The following is a 26543-nucleotide window of genomic DNA, read 5'->3' as shown; positions in this document are numbered from 1 at the left end:
AGTTCATTGCCTAAACTGACTTTCTGTCCATCACAAGGAAACATACCCAATTGAGTGAATACTGCATTTGTAGACTCCCTTCGGCTTAAAGAGTTCTAAGTACTACACAAATATGAATTATGCTTAGATTTTTTGTAAGTTACTACTGTAGTTATTTAAAGATGGATAAAGGAAAATTGTGGTAGACTCTGCAGAGGTACTATTACAGTGATATAAACCTGACTATCTTGGATTCCAAAAACAGTTAAGAAAACTTATTAGAAAATTCTTCCTGGGATGAAAAGAAAGGTGCCAAGTGGTTCAAAGTTGCAGATAAGGTTTTAAGGGATTTTTCCAAGATTTGTAATATTTAGGCAGCACTCGATCCCTTGGGAAAGTACAGAAAGATTTCTGTCTTGGTGAGAATAAATATCTCTTAGAGCTCCTTCATATGGAATATACGTGGTGTCCCTGGAGGAGCCGGAGGCTGCATGCAGCTGCAGCCTGATCCTGCAGAAGGATCCCAGAAGCCCCGTATAGTATCTGTTCCTCAGTGAAGGCATGAGCATAGTTGCAGGAAGTTTCTTACTGCACACAGTAACAGGCACGAACTCATACCAGAGTCTCGGATCCAAAATCTTCTGAACTGCTTAATATCTGAGCCTGGATCCAGAACTGAATGCTAAATTTCTCCTCTCTTTGTAATTGGCTTAACAATTCTCTCTCTCCTCTCAATACAAATATCTCTGCAATTCAATTGTTTTTAAGTTTGAAGGGCAGAAGTGGACTCTGTGGCTTCAGGGGTCTCTGCAAAAGCCTGCCTACCTCTGCATACCTGAAATTTCTTACAAGGGTATGTTAGCTAGTTGTCTTTTAGTGACAGTAGAAACTAATAGTATACTAATACTAATCCTCACTCCCCAGGACTTCAAGAAAAGCCTAGTTTTCACAATGAACTAAAAAAATTAAAAAGGCCCTAGATTTAGGTAAGAATGGCTAAACATATATTTATTTAGCCTGATCAAATGGAAATGACAAATTCTCTTTCAGCTGAAGCAATAGGGCCTAGGCTGCTGCCCCTGTAGTAGTCATCGCTGGCACGTATGAAGCATGCTGGTGTCTGACCCACTTGTTGCAGTGGTCCAGTACTTTTGTAGCTACCCTCTGGAAAAAATCCAAGCATTTTCCAAGCAGGAAGAAAAAGGATGAATAAATAGTCCTTACAGCATAATCCCAAAGCAGCGTTGTGAAAGAGTTAACAGCAGGAGATGAAATTTATTTTCTTCCCATGACTTGATTAGCCGTTGCCTTGGTCATGTGATATTATAAACAGCGTTTTCCTATCTGAAACACCAAGGCATTAGGAACATGCTTTCTACTATTCTGAAATTTAAGACTCCCCGTTGATGTTGCAATATTGCAGCTGTCCAACTGTTAGGCTCTTTCTTCACCGAAGTACAGTGTTAACTACAAAAGACTAAACAGAATCTGCTTCTGAATCAAGAGCTTTAATATCAACAGGAACCTCTAAGCAGCTGGGAAAAGACAACAAGCCAGTTTGTTAGGGTGCATACTGAGTGTTGCACCAGACCCCACCTACAAAAATACCACTCATTCTGAAGGGAGCTGCAGACAAAACAGGACAGACTAGGTGGGTTAGATATGACCCCACCAGACAGCCTCCCAGATCTTTACTCATTTTTAGAACCAGACTGGGACCAAATGTTCTTAAGCTCTTGGAATTTCTGAAGAAGTGTTTTTTCAATTCCACTGTCCAGCTAGGATGGGAAACAGAAGTGCTGAAAGCTACAGGAAAAATGCTGCTCCAGCCCAGTTTTACAGTCTCAGAAAATCTGGAGAGCTTTTATAAACTTTGGATCAGTGACTGCAGCTCTTTCTGAACCAAACCTCTGAACTTTTGAAGTCTGGCCAGGACTCAGATAATTTGTTGACTTTCTCCGTGAGACAGTTAAAACACTGAATGTACATGTCTGCGCAGTTACGACCTGACACTATGTAAACACACAGAGACCACTCCCTTCTCACCTGGAGAAGACAGTGATATTGTCATTGGGGTCATTTTCCTATTCCTCAGGGAACAGCCAACACCACATTATAGTTGAGCTCAGCAGTGAAGGCTACATGTATCCATTTCTCCTACCATTCCTTGCCAAACGGGAGTGAGTGCAATCCGCTGTACAGGAACCTTTGAGTCATGGAGGCCTGCGATATCTACTGAAATAGCAAAGGTTGGTAAAGACTCTTTCCTGCCAGTCTGCTTGCATCAACAGGTCCTCAAAGCCTGGAACAGTTTGTCCTGGACACCCTTTGTCCTGTGCCTCTGAACACAGGGACATGAACACTTGACTTGAGAGGCCAAGCTCAGTGCTGTCCTCTCAGTGAGGCATGACCAACAACACACGACCATTGAATCACCACCACATGATCCCCGACTTCAGACTTGAGAAACACACTGCAACTTTGCAAAATGAAACAAACAAGCAGCCTAAAACTAAGTTCCAAACTTGCTCCAAATATTTGCACACCAATGTTTATAAAATGCTGTACCAAGTGCTTGCCTTTTTTATTTACACATAAACAGATCGATGAAACAGAAACAGTAAAAATAGAGAACTCAAGTAGCAATAGTTATCTGCCAAAGTGACCAAAGCGGTAAAAGTCAGTGCTTATCCTTTTTTCTATTAAATCATCAAGAAATAGCTTGAATAATACTCAACAGTTGTACACTTATACTTTCGACAGTATTCTATTATTTTAATAAAGAGGTCTTTGTGCATAAAGTGTAATTACTAGCTCAGGACAAAATTAGCTATGCTGACTTAATTGATGCTATTTACTTCTGCAGTCCATTGGCAGCCAGCCATTTTCTGTGAATACCAGTTCTCCAATTAATCATGATGTTCCTTCAGCTTGCCAGAGTTTTCTGCAGTGGCAGCTGCTATCTGGTAACAACTATCATGCATATCAGCAAAAGAGCAATCCCTCTCTTTAAATTTAATAATAGATTGTTTTATCACTCAAAGCAATGTCCTGAGGCGTGATCTTCTGAAACCTCTTTTACTCTCATTGACTTGATCAGATTTTAGTGAAAGTCAGTCCTCTTGTTCTCTCTAGTGATGCAATACATCACACAAGAGCTATTAAAAAAAACCCCACAAGCCTTGTTAATCGCTCAGGTAGTATGTATTAAAAAATGGCACGCATTTCTAATTAATCCATTTTACAATTGTTCAGCAGTTTCCTGGGAGAAAAATCAGCAGACCAAAGTGTAGAAGGTGAGTGGGAAGAAGTGTAAGAAAAGTGTTGCTTTTCTGAATCCAAAAATTTCTGAGGCCTGTGCTTGTTCCTCTCAGAACACTGCTGCAGAAGTGAATGCTGCTATAGTTTTCTACAGGAAATCCTCAAACCCACTCATTCTGATGGCATATTATGATGATCCAAGAAGGCGGTATTTGCAGAACTGAAAACCAGGAAAGAGTACATAGTATTTTGCCTTTGAAGAAATCAGCTGGATGTGGGCCCTCTTTTGACTCACCTTCAGCTTTCTATGTCTGATATCTGTTCTTGTCGGCCTGGCTAAAATAATATTTTATTATTGTTGTTGTTATTACTTCACTGTTTAATGGCTAACAGATGTGAGCTGGTTCATCCCACTTCCTGACACCACATATACAAAAGTAAACGTCTCTGCAGCTCACATACAGACAGCTGGAAGCACCACCTTCTGGAGGTCTAGTAGGATAGGGAAAATGGGTTTACTCATACGTATATGCACATATACATGTATATATATGCAAACGTATACATATATATTTATTCATAAAGAAATGTAAGCTGAGCAATAAATTAATCTCACAAATTTAACACTAAAAAAATATTTTGCAAATGTATGTGCTGATTCAGAAGCATTACTTAAGTGATACGTTTTGACCATATGTGTCCTGATCCTATTGGGAGTCATCCAACTTAGAGTTTGGGCCTGATGGAATGAGGGTGGAATAAAGATGAAGCCAATGACATTCTCTTTCCATTAGCTGGAAAAACTGGCTAAGAGGAAAAAAGAGATGATGCAAACTGCATATCCTCTCTTAAATTTGCTGCACAGAAACACATTGTATGTCAGGCCCCAGGAAAATTACTTGCTGTAACACAGTTACATCCGGGATTCTCTTTGCAAAGGATGCCCAGTCTAGTCCACTGGATTTTGTTTACCCTTGGTGTTTTAGATACACTCACTTCAATTCAATTACTACTGAAAGAGAACATGAAACTGGTGCTTAATCTAAAAAGCAATTATTAATGAACACATATGTAGCCCTCCACTAGCATTTATATTCTTCTCAAACTTTTCTGTTAGATTACAAGCACACACACATGTTTTTGTGTTGGCTGTATGTTGGCATATATATATGCACACATAAGCCTGTACACACATATGTATTCTTAAATCTATTATAACTGACAGAAGTTCATGATCTGTTTGAAGTTACACACATCCTGTTTAATGCTGTCTCTATTCTAATACACCAATAAAAACAAACTGATATGGGAGAAAACCTATAGAAAAATCTGTTTTCTGAATATAACCAAACCGCTCCTCAGAGTGTTTACATCACCTTTCTGCTGGAAAGCCAGCTGAGACGGGAAGCACGATAAAATCTGTGTTGTACACACTATTCCCCTGTGTAGTCTGAACTCCAAATTAGGCCTTGCAAAGAAAATAGTAAAATACTGAGGTACAGTTTAGAAGGCACAGAGTGTAACAGTAGATGCAAAGAGAGGCACCTGTGTTATTAAACACCACTAACCTTTGGGGAGGGATTTGCAAAGCCACTGTACTGTTTCTGCTTATCTATGAGCAAGTGCTCACATTCATCACAAACCTTTTTCCCGTGTTTGCTAAATTATAATTTTCCTTGTTTCTCCCCAGCTAATGCAGACTTGCTAAGCATCTTTGGCAATGGGGTGTCCCAAAAAACCTGCTATGGGTTATTGTGTTTCCCACTCATTAGGGCAAGGGTTGGATCCAGAGAAAGTCAGTGATTTTCTGATGAAATGAAGTTACCTTGGAAATGACCCTTGTGGAACCTACTATGTTTCACTTAAAGCTGATGAGGTGTTTGCCAAATCCCACATATGGTCCTGGGGTCAGAAGTGGAAGAAATCATGGTAGAAATAAGGAGAAAGTGATTAGGGATGGAGAAGGAAAAACCAGAAAGACACCTTTCAGCTCTCATGGGATCTCATGGTATCTGACCCAGGACATACCCCACCTGACTCTGCTGTTTTGAGGGGAAGGCTGTTATTCCTCCTGCTAGTCCTGAGCACCAGGGCAAGCATTTGAGGTCCCTGGCTCTCAAGGCAGAGTTTCCTAGACCTCTGCAAGTGATCTCAAAGCCTGAGAGCCTGAGCTTTAATGACAGCTCATCTCTACTCATCACTACACCTGTGTGCCTGAAAAGCTGAACTGGAGGAGATTCAAGTCTCTAGGCAGTCAAATGTAACGATGAATGTGGCATAAAAATATGGACAGACTAGAATAAAGAGGGACTCACCTGGTACTCTGAGAAGCAGCATGTTTTAAATATGGTAAAATCCATTGTGCAGAAGCTTGTTCATCACTTGGGCCTACTTATTAAGCTAAGAAAACTATACATCTAGCTCTGTTTCAGGTATAGATTAGATTCTATTAGATTCCATATGATAGATTCTGCTGTTATGTATCCTGTTATAAAGTCAGTGTAAAATACATCTATGGACGTGGTAAAAATTTTCTAGTCTTTCCAAAACGTTACCTCAGAGAAAATAGGTGTGTTAAGCTGCCTGAAAAGAAGGTAGAAAGCAAAGTATGTTTAATTTCTATTTTCCTATTGCTAAGCCATTTTCACGTTAAGGCTGCTGATCTGCCTGTCACTCGCAGGCTCACTACCAAATTCCATCCAAAATATTCTCACAATCAGGATTTGTCAGTGGATAATTTAGTGCTGGACTGATTCAGATGTGATCCTTCCCTCAAAACCTAAGCAGCATTTTTATATATTCGTTGTGACACTCTCCGGCTAGGCTCCCATCAGCCTATGAGCCACATTTGTGTCTACGATAATGCGTGTTTCAACAGAAACCGTTAAACATCTTTTTTTGAAACCAATTTAAACATTTGCAACTAGATACATCCATTACGTTGCAGAAGCCTAGTTCAGCATCAATATGAAGTGTCTTGTTCTATGACCTTGAGTCAGATGGGAATTTAGAGATCTGCCAGATGTTTGGTATCTCAGCTGGAGATACAGGGAGTTCTCCTCTCCACTAAGGAGTGAAATAGGGAACGGTGGAATTTCAAGCATTTGGCAATGTGTTTTATTCTGTATGACACAATACTAATTGAGATAAACAGATGCACTCCAATAACACCTCTTGCCAGGTCAACTTCCAAAGACTAGTGTGAGAGAATATCCCAGTCAGCAAAACATTTCAAGCTAATGCTTCCCTCCGAGCATATGTTTAGTTTCCACTCACTTCAACAGGGCTTAAGAAAAGGCTTTTCTAGTTGAAGGTTGACATAAAAAAGTGGTTAAGTACCTTTCTGAGTCAGGACCAAAACTGGAATAAACAAATAACAATTAAAAAAATCCCATGCAATGTATAACACACTCATTCCACTCATGCCTTGTTTAGACATACAGAAATACTGTCCAAATACTCATGCTGCATACTGGCTGCCTACTCTAACAGGTCAAAATGTCCTGTTTAAAAAATAATAATGATTTTTGGATACCCTGCAAGTTTCCAAGGCTTACGTTACTGTGGAGGAGGTACAACACATGGGAATTTTTTGTTATATTTTCTTTTAATGAATCCTGTAAGCAATTGTTTCACAATACAGTCTGAAAGGCTAGAACAATTAAATGACTACAGATGTGTCAAATGATGCAGGAAAACCATGAGACACTTCCAAATGAGTAGGCGGAGGGTGTGAGGAGACCATATCCTGTAATATATGAATCTCAGATTCTTTGGCATGGAGCTATTTTTATGGAAATGTCCCAGTAAGCCTGGAACAATCTAATGGTTTTCAAAGTATTTCAAATCAACAGCATGAAAGTGCTGTTGAGAACAATCTTTTTATGCTGTGGTGATTTTGAATTGGCCTGGGAACAGTCTACTAAAGAATATGCAAGAGCTAAAAGGACCAAATTATAATTGCATTTACAAGCTGTAGGTGAGAAACAATTTAATAAAGATAATAGAGTTCATTAGTGCAAGAGGCATAAAGGAAACAGTGCTGGTTGCTTTCATCTACTTTTGCTGACTTTCAGCTTGGATCTCAGCCATGGACACAGCTTGCAGCAATAATTTGGTTGCTCTAAGTTACGCCATCTTCAAATGGGCCTCTGTAGAAGCTTGTACTGCAAGTCATTACACAGGAGCCACATTTGCCACTTTGTCTTCCAAGTCTCCTAGTAAGTGATTATGTGAGGACCACTTCCAGCCCTTTTCTCTCCCATTTATACCTGAAGGAAAGCAGGTCTTGTAGCTGTGATTGTGTGGCCCAATCAAAGCCCTAACTTGGACTGAGCCACCCTTGATAAAACCAGTGGGGGGAGAAAAAGCAGGATTCTCTTGGCAGCGAAAATCAGACAGTAGGTTCTCTTGTACAATGAGGCCCCCCACGAAACTGTGTGCCAGCACTACCTGACCGCTAAGCCAAACACTGTTGGATGTGGTAATGACTCCATGTGTGACCAGAAGAGGGAAACAGGTGGGTGGGCAGGGAGATGACAAAGCTCCCTACAGGAAGCATCAGATTTCAAATCATGGAGCCTTTTGAGGGACACATCTCTCTGCCTGATGCTATTCTTTTGCCTTGTGCATAAAAAAGATGGATCAAGGCTGCAAAATCCCAAACATGACTTACTCTTCTCTACAGCTGTATGGGTTTTTCACAAAAGAAATAATTTAGTAATCTTTGTTTAAAAAAAACCAACACCCCTCCCCCAAAACCCACAAAATCCAGTCATTGAAAATACACTAAGGTTAGTTTGAAATTAGCTCTCATGTAAGGTTAGAGAAAACTGTTAGGGAAAATCAAACACATGAAAAGTTGATCTTAGGTGAGAGTGTTTCCCAGCAGCCTATAGTCAGAGGGTCCCTGGATCAATAACGCTGCAGATTGTTATGATATACCACTGTGAGAGGAGAAGTTACATGCCTGAGCTTCTGAGCTTTTGTGCATTAGCACTGGACCTTAAAAGAGAACAAATGTCTTGCCAAAAATTGTTGGAGACCACTAGTGCCTGAAGAATAAGCCTCCACTACTTCAAAGATTTTCTTTTCAATAAGTCCCCTTCCTCCCATTTTTGAGAACGTAATTAGCTATTCTAAAAGTCTGTGTGGACATTAAAAGCTTCTAAAAAAACCTCTCTAACAAAATAGGCATATGTACATAAACAGATGTAACCTGGAAGATGTGACATACAGCAAATTTGTATGATTAATTTGTTTTATGCCCTATGAAAGAAACAGTCTGTTTAGAAAGGTGTTGTATAAAGTTATGTTGTACACAACTGTCAGCAGATACTAATTACTGTAGTACCTTGTGAGTATATAACGGGAGAAGTCGTCAGGTCATAGGAGAAAACCCATTTTATTTAGCCTTGTAGTCATCAAAGTAATGTCACTATTCATAAAGATCCAGTAATAAGGGGAATTTCTGCCATTGGTTGTTTGGGATTGTAAAGAGGTCTCTGGAAAATTTCCTCTGCTACCCAGCTGAATATGAAGGGAGGGATGCCTTCCCTCCCCCTGTCCAGCAGCAATGTCCTACTGGAGAACGTGAACCTGATAAAGAAGTCGCAGCAAATTCTGTAATAATGTCACCAAAAGGATCATTCTCATCACCAAGTAAAGAAAAGTGAAAGATCACATGCAAAATACAGGACAAAGTATGGCACTAAAACAGGTAGAGCTACAGAGCCGATAGCAAGAACAGTCCAGTTACCACATCATTACTTTATAAATATTTCAAACATGTGCAGTAGAAATCAAATTGTTCAAGTTTTACATTATCATTTCCATGACACTGACAGCAGCTAGTGAAGACTAGATTCCCATCAGAATGAGCCATTACACAGTCCATTTCCTGACTTACTCACAAAACTGTAATGCAAATGAGACCTAAACTCTGACTTCAACTTTTCTTCCACATTTTGAGAACCGGGACTTTATCTGGATCTGTTTTCCAGTTCAGAGAAACTAATGTAGCAGACAGTCCTCAAAAAGAAATTAGGTTTTGAGTGGTTTATAATGCAAATGGTAAGATGGCACTTGTTTTCAGCATATCATTTTTATTATTATAAAATATAAAACTAACTCTATAAATGTTTTTCCTAATTATCCACCTGCCTTTGGTGGAATACGATGAATTAGTTGAGAGTATTTCTCTTTAAAACATTAGTGGATAATTCCTTTTTGATTTGCTCAACTATAAATGTAACTGAGGGCATTATAATGTAAACAGAGCTATATGTATTATATGAAATATCATACATAAACACTAGCAGAATCAACTTTAGACTTGTGATATTTTAAGTGGAAATTTTTTTTATTCCAGAAAACCTCATAATTTATATATTTGTTACCCTGCCACCTTAAACGTAGCCATACACCTTCTATCCAGCCTCACTCAAGTCAGCGGAAATGTTTTCCTCAGCTATGAAGAATCGGGAAAGGCTGGAAATGAGTAAAATCTGTAGCAGAAAGGTTTCCAGGTAGAACCATGCGCTATTAGCTGCTTTCAGATGACATCTCCTTGGTTTACCAGTACACACAACAACATATGTAGCACTGTTTTGCATTTACAAGTTGTAATTCCTTTCATTCAAAAGAGCCCAAAAGTGCTTCATAAATTTAGAGCTAGTCTTGGAGTCATTTTATACATATGATCATTCCATGGACTACTCCTGTCTTTACAGAACTGCAATGAAAAATATATGAACTGTGTGCCTGTTTCTGACTTACAGCAGAAGCCTTGTATTCTCTGAAAAACATCAGGGAATGAAGAAACCCTGTACAGCTGCTTAGAGCAGCATCACATCTACTTTATATGTACTATATTTTCAATAGAGTATCTCTAATTTTTTACACCTTCCCCATGGAAAATGAGCCAGAGAAGAAAAAAAAGTTCCCAAGATCACCAAGCAGGCCAGCAGCTTGCTCGACCTGATGGAAAAAGCAAAGATGAGCTTGAAAACCAGGATCTCACTTTTGGCTGAGCCTTCAGGCCAGGCTGAGCCTGGTCCAGCCTGTGTGGAGCGGGGATCTTCTCCGCACAGGAGAGGGCTCTGGGAGGCATCTCCACGCTGCGTAGAGTGACAGAAGCTGCTTGCAACCTTGTATATGAATTGGACCCAAATCTTTTGTGTAGCTTTATTCCCCTTGTGTTAAAGGAAAGGTACTCTAACACTGAAGCTTATATTACTCATGGCTGCTACACTGTTGCTTCTGTGGGTGACAAGGTAGACCAATTCTCAGTATCTATTCCCTTCTGTTCATTCCCTGCCACGCTGCCACCTTCTGTGCTATTGCCTCCTGAGAGCTGCTGCTGTTACAGCTAATTCCTACTACTCATCTGAGCTATCAGCTGAAAAGAGACTTTGCCAGCTTTGCTCTTTAGTGAGCCCCTTAAAGCACTATCAGCTGGGTGTCATATGGCTGAAATAAAATTTAGAAACTTTAGCACAGAATGAATCATATTTACATCTAGAAATAAGACACTATAAACTTTTCATGCCTCAGAGGACAATATTTCAAGGCTCTTTCCTACATTTCAGAGTTATCAAAACATATTTTATAATGAAAACTTGGGAGGAAAATACTGAGTAAACTGCAAGCAAAAAATAAAGTGCTTTCTCAAAATTTTCAGCAGCCATGAGAAGAAACCCTACAATCTCATGAATGAAAGTGATGTTTCTTGTGTCCAGTGAATCTACACAGGGAGTTTCTCTGTTGGTTCAGAAAGTAACTGGCTGCAAGCTAAATTAAACAGAAATTACCACACTGAAGCAGGTCATAAAATAGTCAGCATTTTAATGAGAAACTTGGAAAGAAATGTCAAAGATTTTTTTTTTTAATTTATCATAAAAGTTCCATAGTTTTTCAATTTGCCATAAAAATTCTCTTTTCCAGAGAAAAGCAGAGAGTGTTTTTGGAGAGAAGGGCCATTATCTGTTCAGGTAATGAAATTAAGAAAAATGAAACTTTCCTGTAAAAATTTAACATTTTACTGGAATAAAAAAAGTGAAAAAGGACAGCCCTTTTTAGTTGAAAATGTCTTGAAGTAAGAATTTCAATGTGCTTTCCTATGAGGAGTATAGCACACTTGGATTAAGGCTATATAGCAGATGCATGACACAAAAATGTTTTTGAAAGCATAACACAGACCTCGTAAGATAGACATTTTGGGTTGTAGGAAAAATGCCTAGAATTTACATTGGAAAACAAAACTCAGCATATCTCCATGCCATTGCCAGATTTGCTCAGTCTTGCAAGTCAGGGGCAACAGTCTTCCAAAACTGATCTCAGTGTTATATAGCATATAAAAATATACAAATATACAATATAATATGCATGTATGTTCATTTCCTATCGGACTTCACTTCATCAGTCAGCCAACTTAACTTCAGATGAAACTTTTGATTCTTTTTCCTTCTTAACCACAAGGGCTTCATGGATCTGTAATTAAAATCTGTATTTTCCTGGCTATGCTATACAAAATATGTTAAGTATTTGACCAGATGCTGAAGACTGGCCATTTTGATCAAAGAGATGGAGAAATTTCAGTAACAAAATATGGCAGTATTGGAATCTTTGCAAAGTCACAGTATCCATGTTATAATTTATACAGGAGGACAGCTGTATGTCTAGCTCCTTAATGTATTTAACAAATTAGCAGACATTTGAGAAGAACTCACTGCCTTTTTGTTTTGTTTTGTTTTACTTAATATTTTATATTGAGTTATTCTGTATCATTACTTGAAGAAGCAGCACTGATTTATTGCATTCAGTCTGATCAAGTTCTATGTTTCAGGGAAGGGTTGTTCACTTATCTTTTTAAATTTTATGCCTGGACATATAAGCTATGCACCAATAAAGGAGGATTTCATTGTAAAATTTTCCCCCACAAGCCAGGAATCAGTAATGCATAGAAATGAAAAACTCTCAAGAATACTTATCAACTGAGATTCATAGGATCTAATTATTCATATTTTGCTAAAAGTAATTTAAACTTTGCACCTGTCACACCCATATTCCCTCTTCCCCCCCCCCCCCAAAAGGGTTTACAAAGTCCAAGATTTTCTAAGGCAAAAGTTTGAATATTTTGCCTTGAAAAATAAGGGGCAAGTAACTATAAAAGCTCATGTCTTGAGCAATACTATCAATTTAAGCAAGTTCATGAAGAGTGAATACACTAACGATTTAATTTTCACCTTCATTTTTTACTTTGATGATGAAATTAGAAGATTTCAGTGAAGGGTTGGTAATTGCTATCAATACATAGATACTACCTGAAAAAACACTTAAAGCCAACACCATCTCTTAAAATGTGTTTCCAAATAACTGGATCATTGTGGGCTTTAAATCAGTGTACCTGATACACATTTGGGCTCAATTAGAGCTACACAACTTAATGTTCCAGAATAGTTATTTTTTAAAAAATGCTACATAAACAAGCTCCAGCTAAATATTCTGAAATCTGGAATGATTTTTGTCTCTTTCTCCTTTATGTGTACTTCTGTATCCAAAAACATCAAAATATTTGGGCCAGTCCTGTGGTAGTTCCTCAGGCACAAATCTTGTTGACTTAGGCTTTTGCTGGAGTAAGGAACTTAGGGCTGTTCCCATGCTACAGTGCATCGTGTTTTCTCAAGGGTACTGAATATAGCTGTTAAAATTCTTTCTTGTTCCCATAACCACTAGCTGAAAAATAAAGTTTTCTACTATTCTATGAATTAAATGTATATTAAGATTATTTCTGAATGAAATGATGAAGATCAACTTAGTGCTGTGAAAGATACAAAGCATGTCAAGGTAATAGAGAAAAGATTATTGTCACAACACTGCCTGAGGAAGAAATCTGAGGTTGAACAGAGTTTATTTTAGAATAAAAACCAGAAATTAAATCCTCCAGAGATTAGAAGTGGCATACAGAGTCTCCCACATTAAGGTCACCAGTTCAAATCCAGTGTAGGTCACTTACCAAGTGGTCATTACCAAGTCATGGTCAATAAGCTGGTGATCTCATGGACAGGAATCCACACCACTAAAACCTCTGCCACAATTGGCACCTTTACTGGATATTTCACTAAAGAAACCAAGGACTGAGTTAAGCGCAGAGACAGAACAATCCTTTCACCATAAGAGGTGATGCCTCAAAAACCAGGTTTGTAGGATTTATGGTAAGTTTGTCTTAGCTGAAAGTTCTGTTCACATTCGTAACGATAATCAAGACAGAAAATACCTGGGTCAGATTCCTTCTGACCTGTTCTAGTGTTGTGATGCCCAAACCAATGCCAGATAAACAAGTTACTCCTGACTCTTTCATCAGGGCAGTGATTTCTGTATTACTTCAAGAGAAGACCACCACATAATTATCCCATATGGAACCCATTTCTCCCTCTCTCCAAATGATAACTTTAGATGATGATTTCATTGCCAGGAAGAATATTCAGTTCACAACTAGATGAAAATAGGTTTTCTAATAATACTTGGCTTTTCATATTTTCATACAGAAAAGGATGCTCCGAACATTCACAGAGCCTTTCAGAATGTGTGCAAAGCAAGTGAAGTGAAAATATCAGGACTTCACATAGTTATGATTCAGAGACTACAAAATGCACTGCAAAATTCACTTCTCACAGCTCTCTGTTTTAAAGCACTAGCTTAGTTTGGTATTTTACCGTACATTTGTGAAGATACAGACATGAAAGTATACATTCCTAACTGACTCTTCAGACTCTGCAAAGCTTGTAATGAGAGGGATGTATAGCTCTGATCACCTCACACACACTGCAGATCCCATTACTGTATAGCCCAAGAAATAAAGCATTTTTCCCCGATTCTATAGAAAAAAAAATAAAATCTTACAGAAGTTAGAGGCTCAGTATATCTTTCTAGGCCACACCAACAGTTAGGGCATTGTTATAATATAAAAATACAAGTGGCTATACTGATTCAGACCAAGTATCTAGCTAATCAAATATTCTATGGTCATAACTGGACACATAAGAAAGCATAGTAGAGTAAGTATAGAGGCTATTTCCTCTCCTCATACTCTTCCACCCTGCAGCTGCTTTCAACTCAGCAGATTTTCTGAGCTTGTTACGATTTAATATATTCAGTAGCTCTGGGGGCCCTCTGTTTCAAATACTTGTCCAGTCTTCGCTTGAACCCATGTACATTTCTTATGTCCACAGTGTCGTATGGTGTTCCACAGGCCAACAGCTCATTTATGAAGAGCTCTCTCCTTCAGGTCAATTACCTACTTCTGACTTGAACTAGGTTCCTACCAGCTTCATTTGTTGGCCTGCAGTTTTCACACTGGAGAAAACTGTGATCAGTTTTGATCATTACCAAATCTCCTCATGCCATTCATGATTTTGTAGACCTCTTTTATATCCCTTCTGAGGCTGGAGGAGCCCTAGCCTTCTCAATCAGTCTTCCTATGCAAGCTGCTCCATACCTCTGGTCATCCCTGCTTCTCTTCTCTGTGCCTTCTCGAGTTCTAACATTATCTTCTTCAGATAGGGAGACTAGAACTGCACACATCATTCAGGTTGTGAATGATATGTGCGTAATGGTGTTTTCAATTTTTTTCTTTTTTTTCCCATTCTTAAAGGAGCCTAACATTTTGTTTGCTTGCTAAACTGCTACTAAACACTGAGCTGATGTTTTGGTGCCTATTACAGCATCAAGGTCTCACTCCTGAGCAGCTGCAGTCAGTTCAGAGTCCACTATTTTATCTGTGAAAAATCAGTTTTATTGTGAACAATGCCACCTCACTGGAGCCAGTCAAGCAAGAAGCTACAGCTTTAGTCCAGTTTGAACACATGGAGAAATGAAAGCTAAAACTGCAATTTAGAACTGGATTGCTAACAAAATAAAACCAGCAACAAGAAAGCTGGAAAGATACACTTTTGAGGCTGACTGCAATCCTTTATTCTGCCTGTCAGCAGTGATTCTGGAGCAATGATGACTTTGAACTTGGCCATACAGGAGACATCATAAGTGCTGCAGTGGGATTTTAATGTATATGGAAAAAAATAATTCCAGAGTTGTGCATCCAAGAACATTTTCAGTTATGCATTACAGTTTGTCCATTTGCATGACAGATAATAGGAAATAAGGACTTCTCATTATCTTACATAGTTGATGATAATGAAGAAATTACTGCACTTCACTGTGCAGTACAAACTAACAGTCTCTATTACTGGCACTAGTAAGGAGGAGGAGTATGAAGGTTGAAAGATGAAGCACTTGTCTAAAGTTCCCAAGAAATTCAGTCTGAGTCTCAGACTTAGGAAAGCCACGCTGACATTTCTGTGAAGAAAGCTTTTGTAGCAGCTGGGGACTTATGGCAGATTAGTTGCAAATCTTAAAGAGCAATTGAGATTTATTGAAACTTGAAATAGTATATCTGTAAGTCTTTTAAGAGTTGGCTACTTTGGCTATTATGATATTTCTATTAAATTCTATTTGAGTGGAAGGATGGTCATGCTTCTAAGGCCCTGATTGGCTTTCAGAAAAAACCTAAGTTTTTTCTTCTTCTCAAATTCATTTGGTGTGATCTGGGGCCAGTTATTCAAATTCTTTACTCTTCAGATTTACATGTGATTTAGGGACAATAAAAAGACTTTTCTTGTTTATATGTGGGTTTGTCTCACAGTATGCAACTGATTGCATTACAGCTTTTCTAGCAAAAGTTGCCCATAGAGCTTGCATTTCATAATTATGGTCTTAGTTGTCATCTTTTCAACTCAATTTCTCTTTCTACTCAATTCTACACTGCCAAGCATACAGAGTCTCAGTTTCTGTGCATGAGTACCACATGTGGCTAATTTTAAGTGTTTTCTTCCTGTAATGTTGGAATGACTACAAAAACTGCCTTTTCATTTCTTGTCTATGCCTTCAGTAGACTGCCATGGATGCCTCCTCAAAGCCAAAATGGATGCCAGATTAAGACTGAGATTTAATCCACAAAATAAACAAAATAAAGCTGCTTAGAGACATTTACATAAAGTGAGCCATTCATAGAATGATGAGAATCTCTTTCAGTGCTTAAGACGTCTGCTATTTTTTACATGTATTTGAACCAGAAGTAATAGGTCGTGTCCAAGAGTGGGTCTAAGACACATGGCAAGAGTGTAAGGGCAGCTTCACAACAGGGAATTCAAATGTTATCTCCTATCTACACTGGCAATGACTACTGTAGTAAGATTCTCCCTTGATTCTATCCCCATACAGAGCACCTATTTTAATATTATAAACATACCCAACACATTTCTAAAATCTATAAAACCAAGTAAGAAAATGGAAAGCCACTTTTAGAAGAGCCTCAGTAAAAAAGGAAACTTCATCAACAGGTCTTACAAAGTGTCATAGACCCACCTTCCCTTTCCAGGGGAAGAAAAAGCTGCAAAAATGCCTGCATAATGCCCATTTCCCGGCTCTACCAGGGGCTCAGGTCATCAGAAGCACCACAGTTCATGTCTTGTCCTAAAGGTTTTCATGTGCAAGTCCAGCTACGGATAAATTCTCTGTTTAGACAAAAGCCTCACTTCTTGTCCTCCCTCCTTTCCCCGTCATTTGATAGGCATTCAGTAGAGAATACATTTATACCTTTTCTAACTGAACTCTCTGGGACTGAAGGATGGTGCAGGCTGCAAACCTGGCACACTGCCCATCCTACATACTCCTCTGTAGAGCCCTGTAAAGGATCAGAGCAAGGAAAAGCCAAAATAAACCAACAAAACAAAATATTTTCCTTCTAATGTCTCATTGAAGCAGTGGGCTTAACAAAACTTCAGACGGCACTTACCTCAGAATTCTTACTGAGAGCCCCTAATTTTTTCTCAGAAAAAAAAAGGTTTCTGAGCCTGGCCAAATGAATCCTGAAATACAGGAAAGAGACAACCAGTTCACCTTGGATCATTGCTAACAACTCCTTTCTTCCTAATCTGAAAAGTTCATCTCCAGGCTGAGGCAGGGCTGTCTACCAACATGACACAGGCTAAGGACCAGCTTGTAACCTCCTTTTCATGTTGGCTCAGTGGCTTGTTTACTCAACATTGTCATGTATTAGTTACTTGAAGAAATGAAACCTGTGCTCTAGTGTTCTTTTCTAGGAAAGCATTCCTAGATGCCTGCAATTCTGGGTATCAAATATTAGTAAAGGCATGCAAATCTGACACTGAATGAAGCCATTATAGGTCATGATGATCTCAACCAAATGCAGTTTACCTGGCAGGCAGGACCTCAGTGCCCACAGTATAAAGCAAATGGCGAAGTATTATTTTTGTAATACAAAGTACTGCATGAAATTCAGTCAGCTCACATAACTTGCTATGTATGAACAAAATCCAGACGGGTTCCTCTGGATCTGAGTTTTGCACAAAACCAGATTGTGTTGGAAGTAGGTCATCTCCATCAGACCTTCCACAGTGCTATGACTTCTTTTTATTTGGGTTACACATTTCCTGAGCCTTCGAAAGTATTACTCATCAGCAAAACCAGCATGCTAAATAGTCACATTTATTCAGGGGATTATTTGTATCACATTGGCAAGCAAACATTCATCATCAGTCTTTAGCTCATGCAAAACAACAGCCCTGCAGAATATAGAGACTTTTTGGAAGTTTCTTACTTCACTCAGGTTGTTATGACAGAATCTTGATCTGAGATATTTTGGGTCTCAAAGGGTCCGTTAGTGAAGACTCAGTTGTGTGTCAGCAGTGTTATCTATCTCCCATTATTGTTTTTGGCTGGGCCAGCTAATCACAGGACCGAGCTTTCCCATTGTAAGTACTTTGGCTGTGAGGTATGTGTCAGATGTTTTCACAGCTCCCATGTTAGCCATAAACACTAGACCAATACTTTAACACAGTCAGGAAGATGCACTGAAGCTACACAGAATCAAGACACCCACTAAAAACCTAGTGTTGTTTTCATTCAAACATACTCTAAACAGATGGTCCATCATGTTCAGAATGGACAAAAAACTTTTAGCTAGCTTATGATGAACACCAATATTGGCAAAATGCATCCATGCAGCTCCATATAGTAACATTTACAAATTACTCCTCAGAATACCACAGACTATCCAGCCCATCCAGCTTCACCTCTGAAATGCCTATTTCCCAGCTAGTTTTGGTAGTGACTCACTCAAAAATGGTTAGTATTACAGCTCATCATGGATGAAGTGAGGCTTGGGCAAATCCCAATGGCTGGTTCTTTCTTTCACAGAATAATTAGGACACAGGCCAGCCCTTCCCATGCACACCAGCTGTGTGCTCCTTAGCCATTGCTAAGCAGACAGATGCATAATCTGGAACTGGTAGTTGCTGTCAGTCAGCTGGCTGTTATTATGTCAGGCACAGGATAATCTCCAGGACATTTTGCGAGGCAAGGGGCTCTCAAAAGAACTTCTTGACTGTGCCACATGTGCAGGAGTCAAGTAGAGAGAAGCCAAAATAAAATAAACAAACAAAAAAGAACAAGTTCAGTTTTCCTCTAAATAGCATGCCACTGAAGCATGCATAACAAAAGTTTGTAAAACCCTTACATCTGAGCTCTTGTACAGAGTTCCCTAGCAGAAAACAAAGTCCCTGAGCCCACTCAAGGGGCTTTTCTTCCTGGAGCCTGAAAGACTGCTAGTCACCACTTGTGGAAACCAATGTCACTTCAATGACCATCCTCCTTCTGCTGAGCTTCCTCCTCCTATCTAATTATTCTAGATCTGGAGCAGGCTGTCCAGGGTTATGCCAGACAATTTGTGTTGTCACACCTGCAAAGATCAGACCCTTGCATAAGACACCTTTCCAAGACTCTACACAAATAAAAGGACTCACAGCGTGAACAGATGTGGAGTAGGCGAAGCCATAGATTAACAGAGGGCCTTGTCCTGTTTTCGGCTGGGAGAGTTAATTTTCTTTCTAGTATCTGGTATAGTGTTATGTTTTGGATTTAGTATGAGAATAATGTTGATAGGAACAACTGAAAACATTAGGGTGTTGAGGAATGTTTAGACTAAGTAAAGGATTTTTCAGCTTCTCCTGCCCAGCCAGCAAGAAGGCTGGAAGGGCACAAGAAGTTGGGAGGGGACACAGCCAGGGCAGCTGACCCAAACTGCCCAAAGGGGTATTCCATACCATGTGACATCATGCCCAGTATATAAACTGTGGGGAGTTGGCCTGGGGGGATCGCTGCTTAGGAACTAACCAGGCATCGATCAGCAAGTGGTGAGCAATAGCATTGTGCATCACTTGTTTTGTACATTCCAATTCTTTATTATTATTGTCATATTTTTTTTTTCTTCCTTTCTGTCCTATTAAACTGTTCTTATCTCACCTCAAAGTCTTACTTTTTTTTCCAATTCTGTTCCCCAACCCACTGGGTGGGGGGGAGTGAGAGAGCGGCTGCGTGGTGCTTAGTTGCCAGCTGGGGTTAAACCACGACAACCCTGCTCTCTGTGCAGAAAGACACACTGCATATAGACTATCCCTTACATGGGAATGGTTCACCTGGCCAGAGCTATAATGCAAGAGCCAATAATAATAAATACATAAAGAAATAGATCAGTTCCTGTCTAGGAAATACAGTCAGTTAATTGAGATGACTTTTCTGGTTTGGATCTTGTCATCCTAGTGTCAGTGTTACAGTGAACAACCTTCTCAGAAAAACTCCATTTACAGTTAGGTATCTAATGAAGGTGATTTACAAACTGCCTGGCACCCATCAGTCTTTTGGCATGTACAAGCAGATTTTCTAAAGAACTCAGTGTGCACTTCGGTTTAAAAATCTATCTTTGTATTTTGGAAGTTTCCTTTGATATCTGAGTCCAAAGGGAGTGGTTGTGTGTGGAGCTCTAAGTACTGCTGGTTCTACAGTATCTTTTATATTCCCCAGATGAAGATCTCTATATTTCAGAAATGACATAACATACTAAATATCAGCAAAATAAATTACTCATTTCAATTCACTTTGAGAGTTAACAGGCAGACTTTAAAATTCAGCACATATACATAACCCTTCATAGCTAAAATAATCTGTCAAAATGTCATTTACAAGCCAGTTAATTTTCCAGGGAATATTAAGTTTAAGGCATATTTAATAGCAATCTTTTTTAGACAGCCTGAACAGTATAGTTTGCATGACCTTTTTATAACTCTTCATCAGGACACAATATCTCTTGGAAATAAACTGTGTAGAGAGAAATACTCCTTTTACAAAAAAAAAAAAATCTTCCTCAGAGAAAAATTATGAGGTGATAGAACTATAAACAGTCTGGCCGTGCACATTGGCTTTTCGGGTTTTTTTTTTTGGTTTGGGCCAGTGGTTTTGGTTTTTTTTTTCTGGCTCGAAAGAGTGACTTCCTGGATTCAGGAATATGTTGTGGACCTACATACATATCTACATATCATTTCAACCTGGAACACTGGAAACAACTACAGATGGGAATTTGAATAGGCACAACAGTGGCTGTGGTGATTTACTTTCCTTTTAATTAGAGCAGGTTGGAAAAATTCTTACCAAATACTGTTTCATTGGAATTTGATGATTTGGCGAATTTAGAACTTTTCACAGACGGTCTGACAGACCCTAGGCAGGCTCCAATATGAGCCTCACTGCCAGGCAGGTTTTAAAACTTGGGTTCTCACTGGCTACCTTGTCCAGCTTGTTGGCAGCCTACCTAGCAGGCTGCTGGGAACCTGGATTTGCAGGACCAGATGTCCGTCCCCAAAACAGTGCAAGAGCTCTGTCCCCATTAATAGAGTATCCTAAGTGTTTTCCTTCCATTTCTTCAATTGGAAAAAACACAAATGTCAAATCAACAAAAACCTCTGAGAAAAAGAATTACTATTTTTATCTCTGTCTGATTCTAATATCAAGGAACATAATAAAAACATTAAAATTCCACTTGGTGGGAACCACTTCATATAGGGACTATCATCATTAACAAACATAAACCAGATAACGTGTAAAAAAAATTATGTCTTCAACAATGGCTACTTTTTGTTGATGTATTTTTACATCATGCATTTGTAAAATATCACAATAGGATCCTGATTCCTTGGTCAAAATGCAAAATGAAATCAGTAATACTACACCACAGAAAAAAGGGAAATCATTGCCACACCTTCCTTCATGGTGTTTGGACATTAAAGGTAAAACCAAAGTCCTATTAATTATCATTAATATTTATGCAGTACCCACAAGTCCAAATTGACATGATAGCTTCATTCTATTATGCCTCATAATTCTCTATGCCAGGGAGTACTAAGCTGAATTAGGTGAAAACAAAGAATGGAAGAAGAAACAGAACTACAGGCGTTGGTGATATAAATGCCGAAGTGAAGTGCTGCCAAGTTTTCAATTTGAATTTATGCACATGAAAAAAAATTCAGTGACTGCAGAAGTTCCTCTTTTGTTTGTAACTGTTCATAGAATCATAGAATCATTTAGGTTGGAAAAGACCTTCAAGATCATCAAGTCCAACCATCATCCATGCCCACTAAACCATGTCCTGAAGTGCCTTGTCTACACGCTTTTTGAATACCTCCAGGGATGGTGACTCCACCACTTCCCTGGGCAGCCCATTCCAATGTTTGACAACCCTCTCAGTAAAAAAATTTTTCCTAATATTTAACCTAAATCTCCCTTGCCTCAACTTGAGGCCATTTCCTCTCGTCCTATCTCCAGACACCTGACAGAAGAGACCAGCACCCACCTCACTACAACCCCCTTTCAGGTAGTTGTAGAGAGCGATAAGGTCTCCCCTCAGCCTCCTCTTCTCCAGACTAAACAGCCCCAGCTCCCTCAGCCGCTCCTCATATGACTTGTGCTCCAGGCCCCTCACCAACTTGGTTGCCCTTCTCTGGACACGCTCCAGCAGCTCAATGTCTTTCCTGTAGTGAGGGGCCCAAAACTGAACACAGGACTTGAGGTGCGGCCTCACCAGTGCCGAGTACAGGGGAACAATTACTTCCCTGCTCCTGTTGGCCACACTGTTCCTGATACAGGCTAGGATGCTGTTGACCTTGTTGGCCACCTGGGCACACTGCTGGCTCATATTCAGCCGGCTGTCAACCAGCACCCCCAGGTCTTTTTCTGCCGGGCAGCTTTCCAGCCACTCTTCCCCAAGCCTGTAGCGCTGCATGGGGTTGCTGTGACCCAAGTGCAGGACCCGGCACTTGGCCTTGTTGAACTTCATACAGTTGGCCTCAGCCCATTGATCCAGCCTGTCCAGATCCCTCTGTAGAGCCTTCCTACCCTTGAGCAGAACAACCCTGCCTCCCAACTTGGTGTCGTCTGCAAACTTGCTGAGGGTGCACTCAATCCCCTCATCCAGATCATTGATAAAGATATTACACAGAACTGGCCCCAATACTGAGCCCTGGGGAACACCACTTGTGGCCTGCCACCAACTGGATTTATCTCCATTCACCACAACCCCCTGGGCTCATCCAGCCAGCCAGTTTTTCACCCAGTGACAAGTACACTTGTCTAAGCCATGAGCCGCCAGCTTCTCAAGGAGTATGCCATGACAGTGTCAAAGGCCTTGCTGAAGTCCAGGTAGACAACATCCACAGCCTTCCCCTCATCCACTAGGTGGGTCACCTGGTCATAGAAGGAGATGAGGTTGGTCAAGCAGGACCTGCCTTTTGTAAACCCATGCTGACTGGGCCTGATCCCCTGGTTGTCCTGCACATGCCATGTGAGCGCTGTCAAGACAAACTGTTCCATAATCTCCTCCGGTACCGAGGTCAAGCTGACAGGCCTGTAATTCCCTGGATCCTCTCTCCGACCCTTCTTGTAAATGGGCATCACATTGTCAAGCCTCCAGTGGTCTGGGACCTCCCCTGTTGACCAGGATTGCTGATAAATTATGGAGAGTGGCTTGGCAAGCTCCTCTGCCAGTTCCCTCAGTACTCTTGGATGGATCCCATCTGGTCCCATAGACTTGTGAATGTCCAGATGGCGTAGTAGGTCACTAACTATTTCCTCCAGGATTAATGGGGGTATATTCTGCTCTCCATCCTTGCCTTCCAGCTCAGGGGGCAGAGTACCCTGAGGATAACTGGTCTCACTATTAAAGGCATTAAGTACCTCAGCCTTTTCCTCATCTCTGGTGGCAATGTTCCCCTCTGTATCCAATAAAGGATAGATATTCTCCTTGGCTCTCTTTTTCTTGTTAACATGTTTGTAAAAACATTTTTTGTTGTCCCTTACGATAGTGGCCAGATTGAGTTCTAGCTGAGTTTTTGCCTTTCTAATTTCCTCTCTGTATGACCTAACAAGATCCCTGTACCTCCTGAGTTCCCTGCCCTTTCTTCCAGAAATGATAAACTCTCCTTTTTTTCTTGACTTCTAGCAAAAGCACCCTGTTCAGCCAGGCTGATCATCTTCCTCAGCGGTTTGACTTGCGGTGCATGGGAATAGCCTGGTCCTGAGCCATTAAGATTTCCTTCTTCAAGAATGTCCATCCCTCCTGGACCCCTTTGCCCTTCAGGACTGTCTCCCAAGGGACTCTCTCAACCAGTGTCCTGAAGAGGCCAAAGGCTGCCCTCCAGAAGTCCATAGTGGTGGTTTTGCTGACCACCTTCCTTGCCTCACCAAAAATTGAGAATTTTATCATTCCATGGTCGCTAAGCCTGAGACAGCCTCTGACCATCACACCTCCCACCAGTCCTTCCCTGTTTGTAAACAGTAGATCTTGCAAGGCTCCTCCCCTGGTAGGCTCACCTACCAGCTGTGTCAGGAAGTTATCTTCCACACACTTGGGGAACCTCCTGGACTGTTTCCTCTCTGCTGTATTGTATTTCCAGCAGATGTCTGGAAAGTTGAAGTCCCCCACAAGAACAAGGGCACACAATTGTGAGACTACTGCCAGCCGCTTGTAGAATGATTCATCCGTCTCTTCAGCCTGGTTGGGTTGTCTATAACAGACTCCCAGCACGATATCTGCCTTGTTGGCCTTCCCTCTCATCCTTACCCATAAGCATTCAATCTTGTCATCACAATCATGTAGCTCTGTACAATCAAAACACTCCCTAACATAAGAGAGCCACCCCACCACCTCTCCTTCCTTGCCTATCCCTTCTGAAGAGCTTATAGCCATCCATTGCAGCACTCCAGTCATGGGAGTCATCCCACCATGTTTCCGTGATGGCAACTAAGTCATATCTATCCTGCTGCACAATGGCTTCCAGCTCCCCCTGCTTATTGCCCATGCTGCGTGCATTGGCACAGATGCACTTGAGCTGGGCTATCGATTCCACCCCCAGCATTGGCATGCCGCCTCCAGGCTCACCTCTGTTGCGCCTAGTTTTATCTCCTTCCCCCTTCAAACCTAGTTTAAAGCCCTCTCTATGAGCTCCGCCATCTCACGAGCGAGGATTCTTTTACCCTTTTGCAATAGCTGGATACCATCTGTCGCTAGCAAGCCCAGTGTCATGTAAACCTCCCCATGATTAAAAAACCCCAAATTCCACCGATGGCACCAGCCTCTCAGCCACGTATTAACCAGGTGTGTTTTCCTGTTCCTTTCAGTATATTTCCCTGCTACTGAAAGGATTGAGGAAAACACTACCTGTGCTCCCAATCCTTCCACTAATCGCCCCAGTACCCTGAAGTCCCTTTCGATTGCCTTTGGATTTCCCTCTGCAATCTCATCACTGCCAACCTGCACAACCAGCAATGGGTAATAATCGGAGGCCCGAACCAGACCAGGCAGTTCCCTGGTAATGTCTTTTACCCGGGCCCCAGGGAGGCAGCAGACTTCCCTGTGGGATGGGTCAGGTCTGCATCTTGGGCCCTCTGTCCCCTTCAGAAGGGAGTTGCCTATGACAATTACCCTCCCTTTTCTTTTTTCAGAGGATGCGAGAATGAATGGGGCTGCCTGACTGAGCCTAGGCACGCCCCTGGGTAGGGCTTCATCTACACCCTGATCTTCATTGACCTGGTCCTCAAGTTCCAGAGCCCCATACCTGTTGCGTAGGGGCAACTGGGAAGGTGAGGGAGACCGGGAGGGGATTCGCCTGCCTCCCCAAGCAGGGACCTGTATCCATTCCCCTCCATCTCGTAGGTCCCCTCCTGCCTGGTGGCAAGAGGGCAGGGGAACCTCCGCTTCTTGCGGAGCCTCCATCTGCTGCCTCTGCCTCAGGGATGGTAGTGTGCAGGTCCACCAATCTATCTCCCTCTCTCTCAGACTCCCTGGTACTCCTCAACCTTTCCACTTCCTCCTTCAGCTCTGCCACCAGGCTGAGCAGATCATCCACCTGGTCACACCTCACACAAGAGGTGCCCCCGCTGCCCTCTGTCAACAGTGATAGACTCAGGCACTCCCTGCAGCCAGAGACCTGGACAGCTGCATGTTTACATGGGAGCTCTGTCTGCATTGCCACATTTTTCCTGACAATGGCTTTCACCCGAGTGGCAGCAACCATATCTGGGTCTCCCTCTGGGCCGACCCCCACCGCTTGAGTAGCCTTCTCGAGTGGGGAAGCGGGGGGCTGCGCCCTGCCTGCGCGCCCTGCCTGCGCGCCCTGCCTGCGCGCCCTGCCTGCGCGCCCTGCCTGCGCGCCCTGCCTGCGCGCCCTGCCTGCGCGCCCTGCCTGCGCGCCCTGCCTGCGCGCCCTGCCGCGGCGCGCTCCTGCTCGCCGGCGCTGCTCGGGGCCGTTCAAATCTCCCGCGGTTGCCCGTGGCAACGCGCACGCCGCGTCAGCCTCTCTCGCGAGAGCCGCCGGCTCTGGCCGGGTCCCGCCGCTCTGCCCCGGGGCTCCTGGGCCTCGGGAGCCTCCCAGTCCGCCTCCATCTAGCGCTCAGCCGCCCACTTAGCGTTGCCTCTGCTGGCCTCGCCGCCGACTGATGTGGAACACTCCGGATGCAGAATTTTTTCCTGTACTTCTATTTGCACTGAGGTCCTGCATTTCTGCAATTTTGAAATGTTGAAGGACAGCAGAGAATTTGCACCTGTGTGAACAACCCGAGTCAGTTCTTTTAAATCCTGTTTGCCACTTGGCTCGGACGAAAATTTAAAAAGAAAAAAGAAAAACCAGCACCAAATCAAAAGCTTTTGGATTTTTGTCTTTGAGGAAAGATAAATTCATTTTTTCAGACCAATTTAGCAGTTTATACCCTCTGCCTACCCTCCATGCCTGTAAAATTGTGTGTTACCAAGTTGTTAGTATGGTCCTTGTTACCAGAAATAGAGATGCCAAGAAAACTGAGCTACTGCCATCATCTTTAAAGTATTGCCTGTTGAACACATC

At 41.4% G+C, this 26543-nt stretch overlaps 1 long non-coding RNA gene across 1 annotated transcript in view; it reads right to left on the bottom strand.

The window, feature by feature from the left end:
- The window catches only part of LOC128150388 (uncharacterized), a 153482-nt gene extending 136238 nt beyond the window's left edge, over positions 1-17244 (bottom strand). The window contains exon 1 of the long non-coding RNA XR_008238044.1: positions 17093-17244. This is a non-coding gene — a long non-coding RNA (uncharacterized LOC128150388). The remainder of the gene's footprint in view (positions 1-17092) is intronic.
- Positions 17245-26543: the final 9299 nt, after the last annotated feature.

Source organism: Harpia harpyja, chromosome 13 (assembly GCF_026419915.1).
Source record: "Harpia harpyja isolate bHarHar1 chromosome 13, bHarHar1 primary haplotype, whole genome shotgun sequence".
Lineage (NCBI taxonomy): Eukaryota > Metazoa > Chordata > Aves > Accipitriformes > Accipitridae > Harpia > Harpia harpyja.
This window is presented reverse-complemented; position numbering and strand designations above follow the sequence as displayed.